The sequence below is a fragment of the Sorex fumeus genome, unplaced genomic scaffold (genome assembly GCF_029834395.1).
Source record: "Sorex fumeus unplaced genomic scaffold, SorFum_2.1 ptg000043l, whole genome shotgun sequence".
Classification (NCBI taxonomy): Eukaryota; Metazoa; Chordata; class Mammalia; order Eulipotyphla; family Soricidae; genus Sorex; species Sorex fumeus.
Genome location: NW_026606100.1, coordinates 18913796 through 18931297, shown reverse-complemented (window position 1 = coordinate 18931297; position 17502 = coordinate 18913796).

Below are 17502 nucleotides of genomic sequence, written 5' to 3'. Positions count from 1 at the left end.
GAGTCAGATCAGGACTCAGACCAGGAGTCAGATCAGGAGTCAGAGAGGCCATTCCTGGGCGATGACTTGGGGTCTCATTGGGATGGGGAGGACAGGACTGGCTCCACCCCCATCCCGTGAGGCCCAACATGTCTTGTTACTGCGGGCCCAAACCTGACTGTCCAATGGCCTCTGGAGGATGGTGGCCACTGGGCCGCCAGGGAGAATAGGCCAAGGCACAAAACCTACTGCAGGGACAAGATGCATTTCTGCCAAAAGCTGCTGGGTTTCGAGATATGTTTCTGAGTCTCTGGGATCATGGACATTAAGTAGTTCAATCAGGAACCAGAGAGGCCATGCCTCCAATTATATAGCTGAGCCGGAGGTGGTTTGTGAGTGTGTCTCCCACATACCTAACTTTTGGCCGTTTACTTTCTTGGTAAACTTTGCCCCAAGGTTTGAGGGTCTGGCCAAAGGCACAGCAGCAATTTTGGGGTATCTGGAAGTCTGAAGGCGCCATCAGGCTGCTGATGCACTCACCTCACAGGTACAGATTGACCTGCTGGCAGCACCATACCCCCATCCCATTTCCATCTTAAAGTGCCAACCTCTATAGAACTGTAACCAAAACCTGGGGTTGTGCCTCGCTCTTGGAGGTGACTCCACTAGGAAGCATAGCCGAAGAAACTTTTTTATTCCTTTGATGGGAGGGCCCACCTGGTGGTCTTCTGGGTTTACTCTTGGTTTTGTGTTTAGGGATCTCTTCTGGTGGTGCTTGGGGGACCAGATGGGACAGCAGGAATCAAACCTTGATCGGCTACTTACAAAGCAAGCATTTTGCCCACTGTTCAACTGCTCCAGCCCCAAACATTTTTTTTCTTTTTCCTCTAAGTGATGTCTTTGTCTCTTCCCTTAACACACCCAGCAATATTCAGGGATCCTGGTGGTGCTTGTGGGACCAAGTGATACTGCTGATGGAGCCTGGACCTCCTGCATGTGAAGCATATGCAGGAGACCATTGAGCTATCTTCTGAGCTCAAGGTCAAAACAGGGGTCTCAGAAATCTCATCAACAGCCATGACCCAGAGACTCATTGTCCTCTCTCGGAAGAGAGCATAAAACAACACAGCCACAGCTGCCAGACCCCGTGCCAGATTGTATCATTTGAGGTACCCAAAAGGGGGGCGGATGAGGCCCCTCCCCACCCTAAGGGACCCAGACCTGGCAGCTGAAAACCTCCAGAACTCAACCTCTACCATGCTCAGGGCCGTTCTCCACACTCTCGGGCTGAGCCTCACCCATGAGTAAACTTTCTCCTGGACCGCATGGCCACATTTGCAGCCACACAACATGTCCTACCTCACATCACTAATAAGATATTCCAAGCGTACTATATTTGGTGGGTCTTAAAGTAGAAGGCAACCAATCTTAGAGGAAAATATATTTTTACATTATATACATATATGTGCGTATATAATATATGTAAACACATAAGGCCCAAACTTCAACAACATGTTAGTAACCTCTTATAGAAGGGTTTAATGCCTCCTGGGTGAAATACAACAATCTTCACACATTTTCCTCTAAGGAAACTTTCTTGGCTCACTTTCAGCAGTTTATTCATAAAAAAAAAAAATACAAAATCAACTACTTAGTTTCTGCTTTTTGGCAGGGGTTGGGGTTTGGGATGGAAACATCTCAAATATGGTGATGGGAAGGTGTTAAGGTGGTGGGATTTATGTTCGAATATTAAATATAATCAAATATTGTGAACTAGTTTATAACCATAAAATTAAAAAAAAAAGTTCTCGGGGCTGGAGAGAGTATACAGCAACTCAGGCATTTGCCTTGTACACTGCCCATCCAAGCCCGATCTCTGGTGCCCCATATAGTTCCCCTGTGCCCTGCCCGGAGTGATCCCTGCGTGCAGAGTCAGGAGTATGTTCCATGCACTGCTGGGTGTGGCCCCAAAGCCAAAAACAAAATTCTCAGGGTTTACTCATGGCTCTATGCTCAAGAATCAAACCTGGAAATACTTGGGAGATAATGTAGAGTGCGGAGAATTGAACTGGGACATGCCATTTGCAAGGCAAGTACCTTAATCTCCACCCTCTCTCCAGCTGCCCAATATAAAGTTATTAACAATTTAAGGGGCCAGGAGAGATAGTGCAATGGGCAGGCACTTGCCTTGTACACAGCTTACTCAGATTGGATCTATGGCACCCCATATGGTCCCTTAACCCCCCTGCAGTAGTGATCCCGAATGTAGAGCTGGAAGTAAGCCCTAATAATCACCATGGTGTGCAGCCCAAAACAAAACAGAAAATTTAAAAAGCTGACAGCAGGACATTCAACTAAGCGGGGCCCCTTTGTAGCTGGAGAAGAGCAATGTGAGTACACGCTCATGAAGGGAACCCATATGTCGTAGACACTCAATAACTGCTCAGTGCTCAATAAATATTTTGAATGAATGGATGAAGGATTGTCATTTGACAGAAGAGAAATAGTTCACTTGTCTTTGAATCTTTCCTGCTCTGTCACCTGGGAGGTTACACATCTATTCCATCAGGGCACCTTTGCCTGGAATATTCTCTACTGGGGAGTAACACTTCCACTAATATTTCAGGGGGAGCATTAGAGGAAGAAGTGATGGGGTGGAGAAAGCCTGATGAGTCTCCTCTGTCATTCACTGCACTTTGCACTGTTAGGGTCCGGAGTCGACCACCCCTCAAGGACAGAGAACAGAGCCGATACTGCAAATCACATGGCGATGTTTATTGTTCCAGCTTGCTGGGGTCCAAGTATATGCCCAGTGCAGCATGTTTCAACAAGGACCACGAGCACTAGATTAAGCAAGTTCTTATACTTTCATTTTTGCAAGTAGGTATTACTCAGCAATTTTTTATTACCTATAGAGTACATATTTTTTTGGCCTGCTTCATCCAGTCCACATCCTGACAGTTACATTCCAGAGACCTAATCTCATTCCGGGGACCTAATCTTTGATGACCATCTGGTTTTTCCACTTTTCTTGTTCCTGGAAAAGGTCTAAGTCACTCAGATGCCACAAAGCCTGTCATGGCAGTTGTCCGGCTAAGCAGGTCCTAACAGCACCTACAGCGTGGAACACCTTGTAGCCTATGCTTTCAGGACAAGGCTTGAGCCTGAACTGGGCTTCCCAGCTCCTGCCAGCATCCACCCACTTCCAGCCTCCTAAATGTCACCTTCACTCAGGAGAGAATGGAAGTTGCTGCTTCATTAGCAGAGGACTCTAAATCAATTGTCTTCAGAAGCCAGCAGTTATCCACCTTGGTTCTAATTGCCCATCTGTGGGTCACTGTATGGGACAGGTTTTCTCTACAGATGTAGAAAGTTTGCAGCCTGGGGCCTGAGTGATTATTCTATGTGTAGGGAGAGTTGAGTCCAATCCCTGGCATCCCTTATGGGCTCTCCAGGAAGCCAAGAGTATTTCCTGAATGCAGAGCCAGGAGTATCCCTTGGGTATCCCTGATGTCACCCCTAAACAAAACAGAAAGATGAAAGTTTGCTGCTCTATCCCATCTAGGAGGGTCCTGAAGCGGTTCGACAGCCCCACAGGCCTGCAGGCCTTGCTCAGATTCCCTGTCTCTGGCCTTGATTCCTAGTTTCCAGCTTGACACATGCAGAAATATGTCTGAAAATTGCAAAAGTCAAGAGTTAGAAGACCTTACAGCTCAAGACCTACCTTTACACACTGTATTCTATGTGTTATCTTAAGGCAACTGGTCCCTGCCCTCAACTACAGGTCTGACTTTCCTTACTCTTGTAGGAGAAAATAAACTAGGTAAGTGACTTCAATATTGTCATCTATAAGAAATGCCTATTTTAGTCATTCAAATGACCAAAATACAAACTTCCCATATATATTTAGCCTTCATCAAGAGTTCCAGATCACAGCTCTCTAAACCCTTGGAATTTCTTAGGTGTTGTGGGTGATAAATGTCTGATAAATGTGGGCTTTATTATGTGAATGAGGTGGCTCTCCACAAGCACCTGAGAGCTGGTTGCCAGGGAAACCTGCAGGAAGAGAGGGCAGGACTTTCAGTCCCACCCACTGATTTCTAAGGAGGGAAGAGGAGCCTGAGGTTGAACTCAATTGCCAGTGATCAATAATTTTGTCAGTCATGTCTAAGTGAAAAAGCCCAAATAATAAAAACCTGAAAAGGGGGGCTTTAGAAAGCTTCTGTGTTGATCAAGCTCTGTTGTTTTTTTTAATTTCCCTTTTTTTTTTTTTTTTGGTTTTTGAGCCCCACCTGGCAGTGCTCAAGGCTTACTCCTGGCTCTGGGTTCAGGGATCAGTCCTGGAGGTACTGAGGGTTAAATCAGGGTCACTCACATGCAAATCAAGTTCCTTACTGGCTGTACTATCTCTCCGGCCCTAAGATTTCTCATATTTACTTTTTTTAAATTATAGTACTGTAGCACTGTCCTCCCGTTGTTTATTGATTTGCTCGAGCGGGGCCCAGTAATGTCTCCATCATGAGACTTGTTACTGTGTTTGGCATATCAATTATGTCACGGGGAGCTTGCCAGGCTTTGCTGTGCAGGCAAGATACTCTCAGTGGCTTGCCTGGCTCTCCAAGGGGGGCAGAGGAATTGAACTTGTTTTGGCCGGGCCGGCCCTGTGCAAGGCAAAAGCCCTACCTGCTTTGCTATTTTTTAAATCTTTTTCTTAGATTTTTGGTTTCTGTAGACTTATCATAGCCATTAATTAGTTTAGAATACTAATTAGTATTCTGTTACTAATCACTACTATTATTACTATAATAATCTGAGCTGGAGTGATAGCACAGCGGGTAGGGCATTTTCCTTGCCTGCGACCGATCTGGGTTCAATTCCTCTCTCCTTCTCGGAGAGCCCCGCAAGCTACCAAGAGTATTCCGCCCACACGGCAAAGCCTGGCAAGCTCCCCGTGACATATCCAATATGCCAAAAACAGTAACAAGTCTCACAATGGAGACGTTACTGGGCCCACTCGAGCAAATCGATGAACAACGGGAGGACAGTGACAATGACAATAATAATTACTAAATATTCTATTACTAATGCTACTTAGTATGAAATAATAATTATGCAGGTAACCAACGTGGCAAGAATTTTAAAAAGTTTATCATTTTCCATGATTACAAATAAGGCTTATCTCTTTTAGAATTAAGACTAGATTTACTTAAAGTGATGTAGGCAGGTAGATAGGGAAAGGCTCTCTGCAATGAAACAAAGTCTCATAGAAGAAAAATTCTAGGACCAACCCACCCTGTGGACACAGAGAATAAAGACTTGATAAGACCATCCCCAGACTCTGAAGATATGGACCTCCTCCCCATGAAATTCCTCCTTTCCAAAAACCCCCCTTTCAATCCGGTTAACTCCAGCGACCCAGCCCCAAGGAGATTCCAGGACATTCCAAGTCAGAAGATTCTCAAACCCCCTTTCAATCCGGTTAACTCCAGCCACCCAGCCCCAAGGAGATTCCAGAACATTCTGAGTCAGAAGGATCTATAAGAGCCAGCTCGAGAGCCCACTTGGGGCTCTCTCCACCCTCGGAGAAGCCCGCGTTCCCTCTGGATGCGTTACTCTCTCTCTCTCTCTTACTATCTGCTTATCCCTTTCTCTCCCTTTCCAAAAGCCTCCAAATAAAACCTGTTACTTCACTGCTCGTCTACTCCTGAAATTCTTTTCTGTGAGCGAGACAAGAACCCTAGAAACCCCGGGTAAGGCTTGGGACTGGTCTCTCTTTTCCTGCAAAGAGTGAATTCTTGCCCCAACTTGAGTCCGTGGCTCCCCGAGCAATCGGGTGGCAGGGATTAACTCCCGTGCCGAGAAGATCAAGCGGACTTCAGGTGTGGCTTGACAGCCACCTTGTGGAGCTGGCGGGGCTTAGGCCCATGCCGAGCAGGTGCTCACTGCAGACTTTACCGGTCCTAGCCTACCCAGTAACGCTGGGTCCCGAGTGGCAGAGGCGGGTGGGGAGAAAGTGACTGTCTTTCTCCTCTCCGCTTCACATAAGTCACCCGTGGGGCCCACTGACATCAAAAGTAATCAAGTTCCTGGGACCGGAGAGATAGCACAGAGTATAGGGCATTTGCCTTGCATGCTATGACCTGGGTTCAATGCCTGGCATCCCCTAAGCACCACTAGGAGTAATTTCTGAATGCTGAGCCAGGAGTAACTCTGGAGCATAGCTGGGTGTGCTTCAAAAAGAAAAAACAAAAGGAAAAGAAAAAAAGTAATCAAGTTCTTATTCTTTGTGATAAACTTGAAACGAAGTCTATGAGTTTATTTTTTATTTTGATTTTAATTTTGGGGGCCGGACCTGGTTGTGCTTAGGGCTTACTCCTGATTCTGCATCTAGAGATCATTTCTGGCTGACTCTCAGGACCATATGGGGTATCAGGGATTAAACTTGGATCAACTGTATACAAGGCAAGCTCCCTGCCCTCTGTGTTATCTCTCCAGCCTCTGAAGTTATTTTGATTACATATTATGTCTTCATTTTCAAGGCCGACTACTTAAACTACACACACACACACTCACACACACACACACACACACACATTCCCCCATCCCCTACCCCCCCATCCATTTGGCGCAAGAAAATCAGCTCTGTGTGAAGGTGCAGGGAAGCTGACTTTTGGTTTTTGGACTGCACCTGGAGATGGTGAGGGAAACAGGCTCTGCACTCAGGAATTTCTCCTAGAGATACTCAGGTGACCATATGGGATGCTGGGATTGAACCTGGGTTGGCCACATGCAAGGCAAGTGCCCGATCAGCTGTACTATCTTTCCTACCCCTTAATTTTTTTTTTATAAAAACCTAGCCACAGAGCCACAGCATGTAGCTGAGTGAGTTAGAAAGCTTGCCTTTGGGGTCAGATAGGTGGGTGGGGCACTTGCCTCGCATGCAACTGACTTAGGTTAGCAGCCAACTTGGCTTTGATCCCTGGCAACCCATAAGGTCCCCTGAGACTTCCAGGAGAGATCCCTGAGCACAGAGCCAGGAGTAAGACCTAAGCACTGCTGGTGTGGCCCAGAAACAGCAAGCAAGGAAGGAACGAATGAATGAATGAACGAAGGAAGAAGGGAAGGAGGAAAGGAAGGAAGGAAGAAAAAGAAAAGAAAGTTTGCCTTTTAAGTCTAAGCTCAAGAGTTCAATCCCTGGTAATACCAGATGTGCCAAGCATTATCCTGGCAGCTCTGCTGTTTGAGTCTCTCAGCTTAGCTGTCTGTAATCCACAGCACTGCAAGCAATACCTACCTAGCCATCACACAACTGTGTGTATATGTGACCACCACTAAAAAAAGATGTGTTGGCACCACATGTGTGAACACTGAAACTGGAAAATGCTACCTTTGGTCTAGCGGGGGAAGGTGCTTGCTCTGCAGGAAATTGACCCATTTTGGTTTCCAGCACCACATGGTCCCCCAGCACCATAGAAAGCAGGTCCCAAGTACAAAGGCAGGAATCGTTCTAAGCACCGCTGGGTATGGCCAATCCTCCTCCGACCACACTACAGTAATACTACCTTAATAAAAGGGGTATAATCTTTAGGGAGCCCCATAGCTGAATATGGGAGCCCCATTACCTGCTGTGCAAGCCCTGGAAATAGATAACAAATTGTGTGAAGACCACTCCCAGCTAAGTGTATGCTCCCATTACTGAAACAACAAAGAAAAGGGAACCAGGGACTAACTTTACAACAGTCTCGGGAATGTTGTCCTTATAGCAAAGCAAATAACTTCTGCTTTTGTCTGATTTTATGTCAGAATAATACAGTTGTGTCTGCATATCGCTGTGTATTCGATATGCCAAAACCAGTAACTACAACTGGTCTCATTCACCTGACCCTGAAGGCTTCACCGACATGGCAGCACTGAGAAGGATGAGAAAGGAGAGGCCGACAAAATCTCAAGGCCGACGGAGGCTGCCACAATGAAGGAAGACAAAAATGATCATCTGTACTTTCAATGCACGTATGCTAGCATCAGATGCATCCATCGAGGACCTGATGGTACAAGCGCGAATGATCAAGTACGACATCATTGGTCTGACTGAGACAAGAAGGCACGAATCTCACCATGCCATTTTCGTCACTGGAGAAGAATTGTTCCTCGGAACATGCGATAAAAGAGGTGTTGGAGGCGTTGGTGTCCTTGTCAACACAAACTTGGCCAAGAGCATTGATTCATTCGAATGCCTAACAACCCGAATCGGACGTTTACATTTGAATTGATGTGACTCACTGCCTGCAGTTTCTATCTTCATTGTCTACGCACCAACATCTCATTATGATGAAAGAGAAATCGAGAAGTTCTACATGAAGCTAGAGAAGTTCTATAAAGAAGACCACACCTTCTACAAGATCATTGTGGGTGATTTTAATGCCAAGATAGGACCGAGAAGATCAACTGAAGAACTTCACATCGGGACCCATGGCCTAGAATGGAACGAACAGGGTGAGAGACTGTCTGAGTTCATCATGTCGACCAAGACCATTCATGTAACTCACAGTTCCAGAAGACAGAATCTAAACGATGGACATGGGAGTCTCCCGGTGGACGATTCCACAACGAAATAGACCACATCATATTCAATCGACGGTTTTGCCTGACTAATGTTGCTGTTGTCCCAAAATTTCGAACGGGATCGGACCACCATCTCCTTCGTGCAAAATTCTACTTCACAGAGCGGGGAGAAAGGGCTGCAAAGTTCAAAAAGAGAACTCCCAGAATGAACACCAACTGGGAACTCTTTGGTACTATTGCGGCAACATGGGAAGATGCCATTGTTGACAACATTGACGAGGAATATGATCGACTGGTTCAGCACCTCCTTGAATGTGCGAGGAACGCCGAGAGAGATAGCCACAAAAAATCGCCTATCTTCGAAAACTATTGAGCTAATTCGCCAGCGTGGTTTGGCACATGCCTCAGGCAACCGAAAGCTAACGTCCTAGCTCGCAAAGCAGTGCAGAGATGCGATCAAGGAAGACCTCAAAGAGAGAAGAGCAGAAGTACTGGTAGATGTGGCAGAAGCCGGGAAAAGTATTCGTAACGCCTGCCTGTCGTTCGCCAACTATAAGACCAAGATGACTGCCCTCCGACGTCCTGATGGATCCATCACATCCTCCAGAACGGCAATGGAGAAGATTATCCATGACTTCTACTCAAATCTCTTCGATAACCATGTCCACTTGCCGACATACCAAATTCCACAGGATGGATATGTCGTTCCCAACGTTCTCCCTTCCGAAATCCGACACACCATTTCGTCAGTAAAGAAACAAACAGCACCCAGCCCAGACAAGATCAGACCTGAACACCTGAAGAACCTGCCGTCAGTACTCATCAATACACTGGCTCGGCTCTTCACTCGCTACCTGTCTGAATGCAAGGTTCCGTCCCAATGGAAAACCAGCAGGACCGTACTACCGTTCAAGAAGGGAGACATCCATGACATTGGCAACTATCGCCCCCTCTGCCTATTGTCTGTCATCTACAAGTTGTTCACCCGAGTCATCCTAAATAGGATTGGCAGAACACTAGATGAAGGACAACCATGCGAGCAAGCAGGGTTCCGCAAAGGATTCAGCACCATCGAATATATCCACACGATAACCAAGCTCATTGAGGTTTCTCGGGAGTTCAAGATGCCGCTCTGTTTAATGTTCATTGATTTAAAGAAGGCCTTTGATTCTGTTGAGATGGAAGCGGTCATTGAAGCCCTAGCCAATCAGGGCATTCAAGCCCAATACATCAGGATCCTCCGTGAGCTGTATTGCGGATTCACTACCAGGATCTCACCATTCTACAAAGAAGTGATCGTTGATGTCAAGAGAGGGGTTCAGCAGGGTGATACCATTTCACTGAAACTCTTCAGTGCCACCCTCGAGAACATCATGTGATGACTGGAATGGGAAGGAATGGGAGTGAAGATAGATGGTTGGCAACTACACCACCTCCGCTTTGCTGATGACATTGTTTTAATAACACCAAACATCAGCCAAGCGGCACAAATGCTGGCCGACTTTGACCATGAGTGTGGAAAGGTAGGACTACAGCTGAATCTTACGAAGACAATGTTTATGAGAAACAGCCTTGTTCCTGACGCCCCATTCGCTCTCAAAAGAACGACCATCTCCGAATGCAACAGCTATGTGTACCTAGGTCGAGAGGTCAACATGACAAATGACCTGGCACCCGAGCTGCGCAGGAGGAAGAGAGCGGCTTGGAACGCCTTCAAGAATGTCGAACAAATAGCTAAGAGGACGAAGAACCTCCGGCTCCGGGCACATCTCTTTGATTCCACTGTTCTTCCTGCAGTAACATATGCCTCAGAGACCTGGGCTCTACGCAAACAAGATGAGAACGCTATTCAGGTCTCCCAAAGAAGAATAGAAAGAGTTATGCTTGGAATATCACGTTTCACTCAAATGAGAGAAAGAATCCGGAGTTCTGACATCCATCGACGATCAAGGATCAGGGACGCTGTCTCATTTGCCAAGGTGTCGAAAATCAGATGGGCTGGTCACGTAATGAGATTTAAAGACGACCGCTGGACTAGAGCTGTTACCCACTGGATTCCACGGGATGTCAAAAGACCGCGTGGCCGCCCACCTTCCAGATGGTCAGACTTCTTCGTCAAGATCATGAACGATCGGTTTGAGGCTCTTCATGTTCCCGGAGCGAACAGATGCCATTGGGCTACACTAACACGCGACAGGGACAAATGGAGACGTTACTGGCGCCCGCTCAAAGAAATCGACGACTAACGGGAAGTTAAGTGATTAAGTGATTAATACAGTTGTGAGGAGATAGGTAAGAGGACTCAGGAAATGGACTTTTGAAAAATAATAATGTTAGGGTCCGAGCTCAGGACAGCCTCACCTGTCAAGGAAAACTCTGAGAGACCAAGTCCATGCAAAAGCAAGAGGTTTATTCGAGCATGCTCGGGCTCACAGCATGACCACACACCATCAGTGACTGAGAGCTCCGAGCATCTTCAAAGGGGGCTTTTTTATAGGGCATCTTCCCACGCATTTCAGAAAAGCCCGCGCACAAATCACCCAATACATTTGAATTATCACATTAGATGCTGCATGTAGGCAGCCAGTCATTTTGCAACAAGCCATCAGCACCAGCCACTCTCTTCTGTACCTGTCACCAGGCCATCCCACCGGACAGTCAATTAGGCCTTTTCTGGCTTTATGGCCCTATTAGGTGAATTCCAGGACAAGAAAATACCTCATTAGGCCTTCTCCGACCTTGTGGCCTTATCTGGCGAATTCCAGGGGCAAGGAGGAGATGGGGGTACTTGGTGTTGTCAGCCTGCCGCAGCTGCAGGGCGGGATATGGGCTGAGACTTGCTTTGCTAGGGCCCACTCGTCATGAGTCTATCTTTCAATAAAACTTAAGAAGACACTTCCTAGCTCTGAAGGAGCCCCAAGGCATGAAGACCACACCCTGGGACACCTACAAAACCTAGCTCTTTGCAGAGAAGAAAATGAGGCACCAGCCACATGTTGAGAGCCAAGGATCCACCTCGAGAAGGGCAGAACCCTCAGGAAAGGAGAAGCTACAGAAGAATCCATGAGATTATGAGAGTGTAAATCTTTCTGTGATATTGCCCAGATTAACTTTCACACTTGATCACTTGACTTCCCGTTAATCATCAATGTGCTCGAGGGGGCGCCAGTAACATCTCCATTCGTCCCTGTTGCGTGCTAGTGTAGCCCAATGGCATCTGTTCGTTCTAGGAACACGAAGAGCCTCAAACCGATCGTTCAGGGTCTTGAAAAAGAAGTCTGACCATCTTGTAGGTGGGTGGCCACACGGTCTTTTGGCGTCCTGTGGATTCCAGTCAGTAATGACTCTAGTCCAGCGGTCATCTCCAAATCTCATTACGTGTCCAGCCCATCTGATTTTCGACGCCTTGGTAAACGAGACAGCGTCCCTGATTCTTGACCGTCTAGGGAGGTCGGAACTCCAGATTCTTTCTTTCATTTGAGTGAAACGTGATACTCCAAGCATAGCTCTTTTGATTACTCTTTGGGAGACCCGAATAGCATTCTCATCCTGATTAACTTTCATGTTAATCAGGATGAGAATGCTAAACTCCAGAAAAACCCACTTGGAAGAACTGTAGAAAAGCTCCTTCGAAAGCCATTCATGGCTCATTCTTCAAGCCCCATTGAACACGAATCTCACTTGTCTCCATATTCCTTTGCTTTGAAAGATAGCCCCATGACATCTGGGCCCTAGCAAAGCAAGTCCCAGCCCATATCCCGTCCTGCAGCCGCGGCAGGCTAGCAACACCAAGTACCCCCATCTCCTCCTTGCCCCTGGAATTCACCAGATAAGGCCACAAGGCCGGAGAAGGCCTAATGAGGCATCTCCTTGTCCTGGAATCCGCCTAACAAGGCCCAACACCAAGTACCCCCATCTCCTCCTTGCACCTGGAATTCACCAGATAAGGCCACAAGGTCGGAGAAGGCCTAATGAAAAGGCCTAATTGACTGCCCGGTGGGAGGGCCTGGTGACAGGTACAGAAGAGAGTGGCTGGTGCTGATGGCTTGTTGCAAAATGAGTGGCTGCGTGTGTGCAGCATTTAATGTGATAATTCAAATGTATTGGGTGATTTGTGCGCAGGCTTTCTGAAACGCGCGGGAAGATGTCCTATAAAAAGCCCCCTTTGAAGAGGCTTGGGGCTCTCAGTCACTGACGGTTTGTGGTCATGCTGTGAGCCCGAGCATGCTCAAATAAACCTCTTGCTTCTGCATGGACTTGGTCTCTCAGAGTTTTCCTTGACAGGTGAGGCTGTCCTGAGCTCGGACCCTAACAAGTTGTCCAGTTTTTAACTCTAGACAAGCCTGTGTTCTCTCTCAAACATCTCCTTCCTCTCTCCCCTCCTATCTTAATAAATAATTTTTGTTTCTTTTTTTTTTTTTTTTTTGCTTTTTGGGTCACACCCAGTGATGCACAGGGGTTACTCTTGGCTCATGCACTCAGGAATTACTCCTGGCAGTGCTCGGGGAACCACATGGGATGCTGGGAATTGAACCTGGGTCGGCAGCGTGCAGGCAAACATCCTACCCTCTGTGCTATCTCTCCAGTCCAGCAAATATGTTTTAATAAAACCTACCTTGCTTCACCATTCCACCTCTGCCTGAAATTATTTTCTGTGAGGGAAAGGGATGGACCGAAAAAGCCAGAGGTTAGGATCTAGACCAGGCATTTCCCTGAGAGTTGGTGGCTGAGTTGGGTTGAGCAGAGAGATGGAAACACTGTTCTTGAATCTCCCTCCCATGTTCACCACTTTCCTGAACCATCAGCAACAGTATTTTAATATTCCATTTAAAATTCTAATAATTCTTTAGCTTCTGGTCAGCTTGACACATATAAGGTTCCTTCTTACTGTAAGGGACAGGCCCAAAATGGACTACCACCAGAATTAATTTAGCTTAGCTTAATAGGAACTTGCATTGCAAAGTCACTTGTTTTTCAAGGAATAGGTCTAGATAAGCTTTTTCAGATCTGCTTTATAGGAGCCTGCACTGCAAAATAACTGGTTTTTCTGCCCCTGAGCAAGGAATTCAGATACAGGTACTCGAAGGCTGGGGGTCAGACCAGATAACCGGATGTCTCTCACAAGACCCATGTTGCAAGACCCAGGACTGCCTTAAAAACCTGTCACTAAGCCTGAACTTGCAAGACCCAGGACTGCCTTAAAAACCTGTCACTAAAACCTAAGCACTGACGCAAAATGCTGATCTTTAAACTATAGGCTAAGAAGTGGTAAAGATAAGGTAAAGGTAAAGGCCCTCCCGTTGATCGTCGATTTGCTCGAACGGGCCCAGTAACGTCTCCATTGGAGACTTTGTTGTTACTGTGTCTGGCATATCCAATACTCTGGGTAGCTTGCCGGGCTCTCTGAGAGGGGCGGAGGAATCGAACTCGGGTCGGCCATGTTGGCCGCTTGTAAGGCGAACGCCCTACCCGCTGTGCTATCACTCCAGGCTAAGAAGTGATGTACCCTTAATTGGATTGGTTAAGAAAGCATATGTTGTTGCAAATCTATTGGCTATGAAATGTGCGGGCTTTGCTGTAATGGCCAGTGAAGGCCTATATAGGATCCCCTTTGAAGAAGTTCGGGGTCTTGCCTCACCTAACTGACCTGCATGTCTCTGTAGGTGGCTTGACCCTGGCTAGCCAGTCTTACAATAAACCTTGCTTGCTGTTTGCAGTCTCTGGAGTCTCTTTGTCGTTAAAGGGAGATCACGATCCGCGCCCTAACGCTTACACTTCTATACATTTATTTTACGTACGCATTCTATTTTATGACTTTTCTTCATTCCATTTCCCAAATACCCAGTTTTCTTTTGACACAAAATTCCTTTTCCCTCAACAAAAATAATATCTTTATTCTTTAAATCTCTCTCTCTTTCTCTCTCTCTTGCTTTTGGGTCACACCCAGCAATATTCAGCAGTTGCTACTGGCTCTGCACGCAACAACTACTCCTGCTGATGTAGGCAGGTGTATAGGGAAGGCCCCCTCCCAAGGCAATGGCAAAAACCAGCCCCGCAAAAAATAGGAAAACAGAAACTAAGGCCTGATAAGACCCTCACCTGGCTCCAGCAACAGACCCAAAGAAGCTCCAGCTGGAACAAAAGGCCAGGAAAGGAATTTCAAAGAAGACAGTTACCATTCCCAACCCTGCTGGTAACCTCCTTAGCAATGGACTTTGACCTAGGAGGAAGCCCCAGGTGGGGGCAGGTTGGAGAAACCCTATAAAGGCCACCTGGAACAAAGGAAGGGCATGCATATGCTGCCTGAGCTCAAGTGCTGCTTGTGCCCAAGTGGCCGAGTACATGTGGGCTGAGCACATGTGTAGCCCGCATCTCCCCTCTTGAGATGTGGACTTTCATACTTTCGCGTCTATGCTGGAATGTGTGTAGGGGCTCTCTCCACTGTTGGAGAAGCCCATGTTCTCTCTTGAGCACGTTACTCTCTCTCTCACTCTCTCCCCGCCCACCTTAAAAATCCTCCAAATAAAATCTATTTCATTGCTTGTCTACTGCTGAAATTCCTTTTTGCAAGGCGAGACAATGATGTCAGTGGGCCCCACGGGTGACTTCTGTGAAGTGGGGAGGAGAAAGATGGTCACTTTCTCCCCAACCGCCTCTACCACCTGGGACCCAGGGTTACTGGGTTCTTGTCTCGCTCGCAGAAAGGAATTTCAGGAGTAGACAAGTGGTGAAGTAGAACAGATTTTATTTGGAGGATTTTTAGGGTGTGGAGAGGGATCGCGATCACCTGTTGTTCGTCGGTTGCCTTGAGCAGGCACCAGTAACATCTCCTTTGCCCTAGTCCTGAGATTTTCAAAAGTGACATATTAAAGGCTCTTTCAGGATTAGGAGAATGATACCCATCATTGTTACTGGTATTTGGCATATTGGGTATGCCACGGGGAGTTTGCCAGACTCTGCCATGTGGGCAGGTTACGTTCGGTAGCCTGCCAGGTTGTCCAAAGTAAGAATGAGGTAGTAAGATGTGGCCGCACGCTTCAGGGAGTTTTATAGTCTGGGTTTTATAGTCTCTGTGTCTTGGCCGTTGATGGGATTACACGGCACCAGGGGGCCAGTTGGTGGGTGGGACCCCTGCCTACTGGAAGATGGAGGATGTGGGTGGAGGGGGATAGAGTGAGAGAATAACGTACTCAAGAGAGAACATGGGCTTCTCCAAGGGAGGAGAGAGCCCCTAAACACATCTAGCATTTGACAGGAAAGCATGAAAGTACACATCTCAAGAGGGGAGGTGCAGGCGACACATGTGCTCAGCCCACATGTGCCCGGCCACATGGGTGCAAGCAGCACATGAGCTCAGGAAGCATATGCGCGCCCTTCCTTTGTTCAAGGTGGCCTTTATAGGATTTCTCCAACCTTCCCTCACATGGGGCTTTTTCCTAGGTAAAAGTCCCATTGCTAAGGAGGTTGCCAGGGAGGTTGGGAGTGGTGATGGTCTTCTTTGGGCTGAATCACTAAAATTAATCTGATTAAAAGGGAGGTCCGAGGATTTTCGAAAAAGAGGAACTTCATGGGGAGAGGGCCTATATCCTCAGGGTCTGTGGATGGTCTTATCAGATCTCTGTTTTCTATATCCACAAGGTGTATCAGTCCTAGAATTCTTCCTTCACAAAACTTTGCTAATCCAAGTTCCATTGCCAAGGGCCTTTCCCTATCTACCTTCCTAAATCAACAAGAACCCAGTAACCCTGGGTCCCGGGTGACAGGGGCAGTTGGGCAGAAAGTGACCGTCTTTCTCCTCTCTGCTTCACATAAGTTACTCATGGGGCCCACTGACATCACTGCCAGTACTCAAGGAACCATAAGGGATGCCAGATATTGAACCAGTGGATTGGGCTCTTGTGGATAAGGCTCTCACAAGGCAAGTGCCCTATCCACTGTACAGTCATGTTGGACCATGCAAGGCAAGCACCTTACCCACTGTAGTATTGCTCTGGAAAATTTAATTCTTTCTTACTTAAAACATACATCTACTTTCTGTATTCAGAATTGTTTCTGTCATTCTCCATTAGTGATAATTTCATAGACTTCATGTGCTGGGCTCTTAAAACCCTAATTTCTAATAGTAGTTGTAAAAACTGTCATTCCTTATAGTATAATTTTATAGGTCATGGCATACTTTATAGGTCCAAGTCCCTAGTTTCAAAAGAAAACATGTCCAGTAATTAAAATTTTAGTAAAGTTATCTGGATACTCAATGAATTCTCACTATTAAGCATAGTAAAATTTGATTTTTCCAAAAGAGATTTGGAAAACACATTCAACTTGAAACTTCCCATGACAAAGAGATATTTCATTTAGAAGACTCAGGATTATCGTAGGCAGATGAGAAGAGGACCCTGGTGTACTTTTGAGAAATAATAAAACTTCAGATGAGATTCCCTAGGTAGTCCAAAAGCATGTTCCTTTGAAATACAAATCCTGAATGCTTTGCAGAGGAGAAACTGAGGCATCACCCAGAGAAGGGATTGATGCCACAGAAAAGGAGAAGCTAAAAAAGGATGAGATATAAGAAGACCCATCAGCAGTACAAAATTGAGATTATAAGAAGACCATCCACCATGCAAGAATTTCCTGTGATGACACCCAGTGACAATATTTATGTTTACGAAACTCCAGAGAAAAACCATGAGGAAGAAGTGTGTAACTGCTCCTCCTGAAAGCCGTGAAGGGCTCACTCTCCAAGCCTGTGTTGTCCCTGGAAGACTTACCTCACTTGCTTGGCTTTCTCTAGAGCTTGTCCATTAACACTCTGGAGAAAGCCTGTGTTGTCTCTTCAACTTTCTTTATCTCCCCTCACATCTTTCTTTTTTTCTTTTTGGATTACACCCAGGTGATGCTCAGAGGTTACTCCTGGCTCTGCACTCAGGAATCATTACTGGCGGTGCTCGGGGGACCATATGG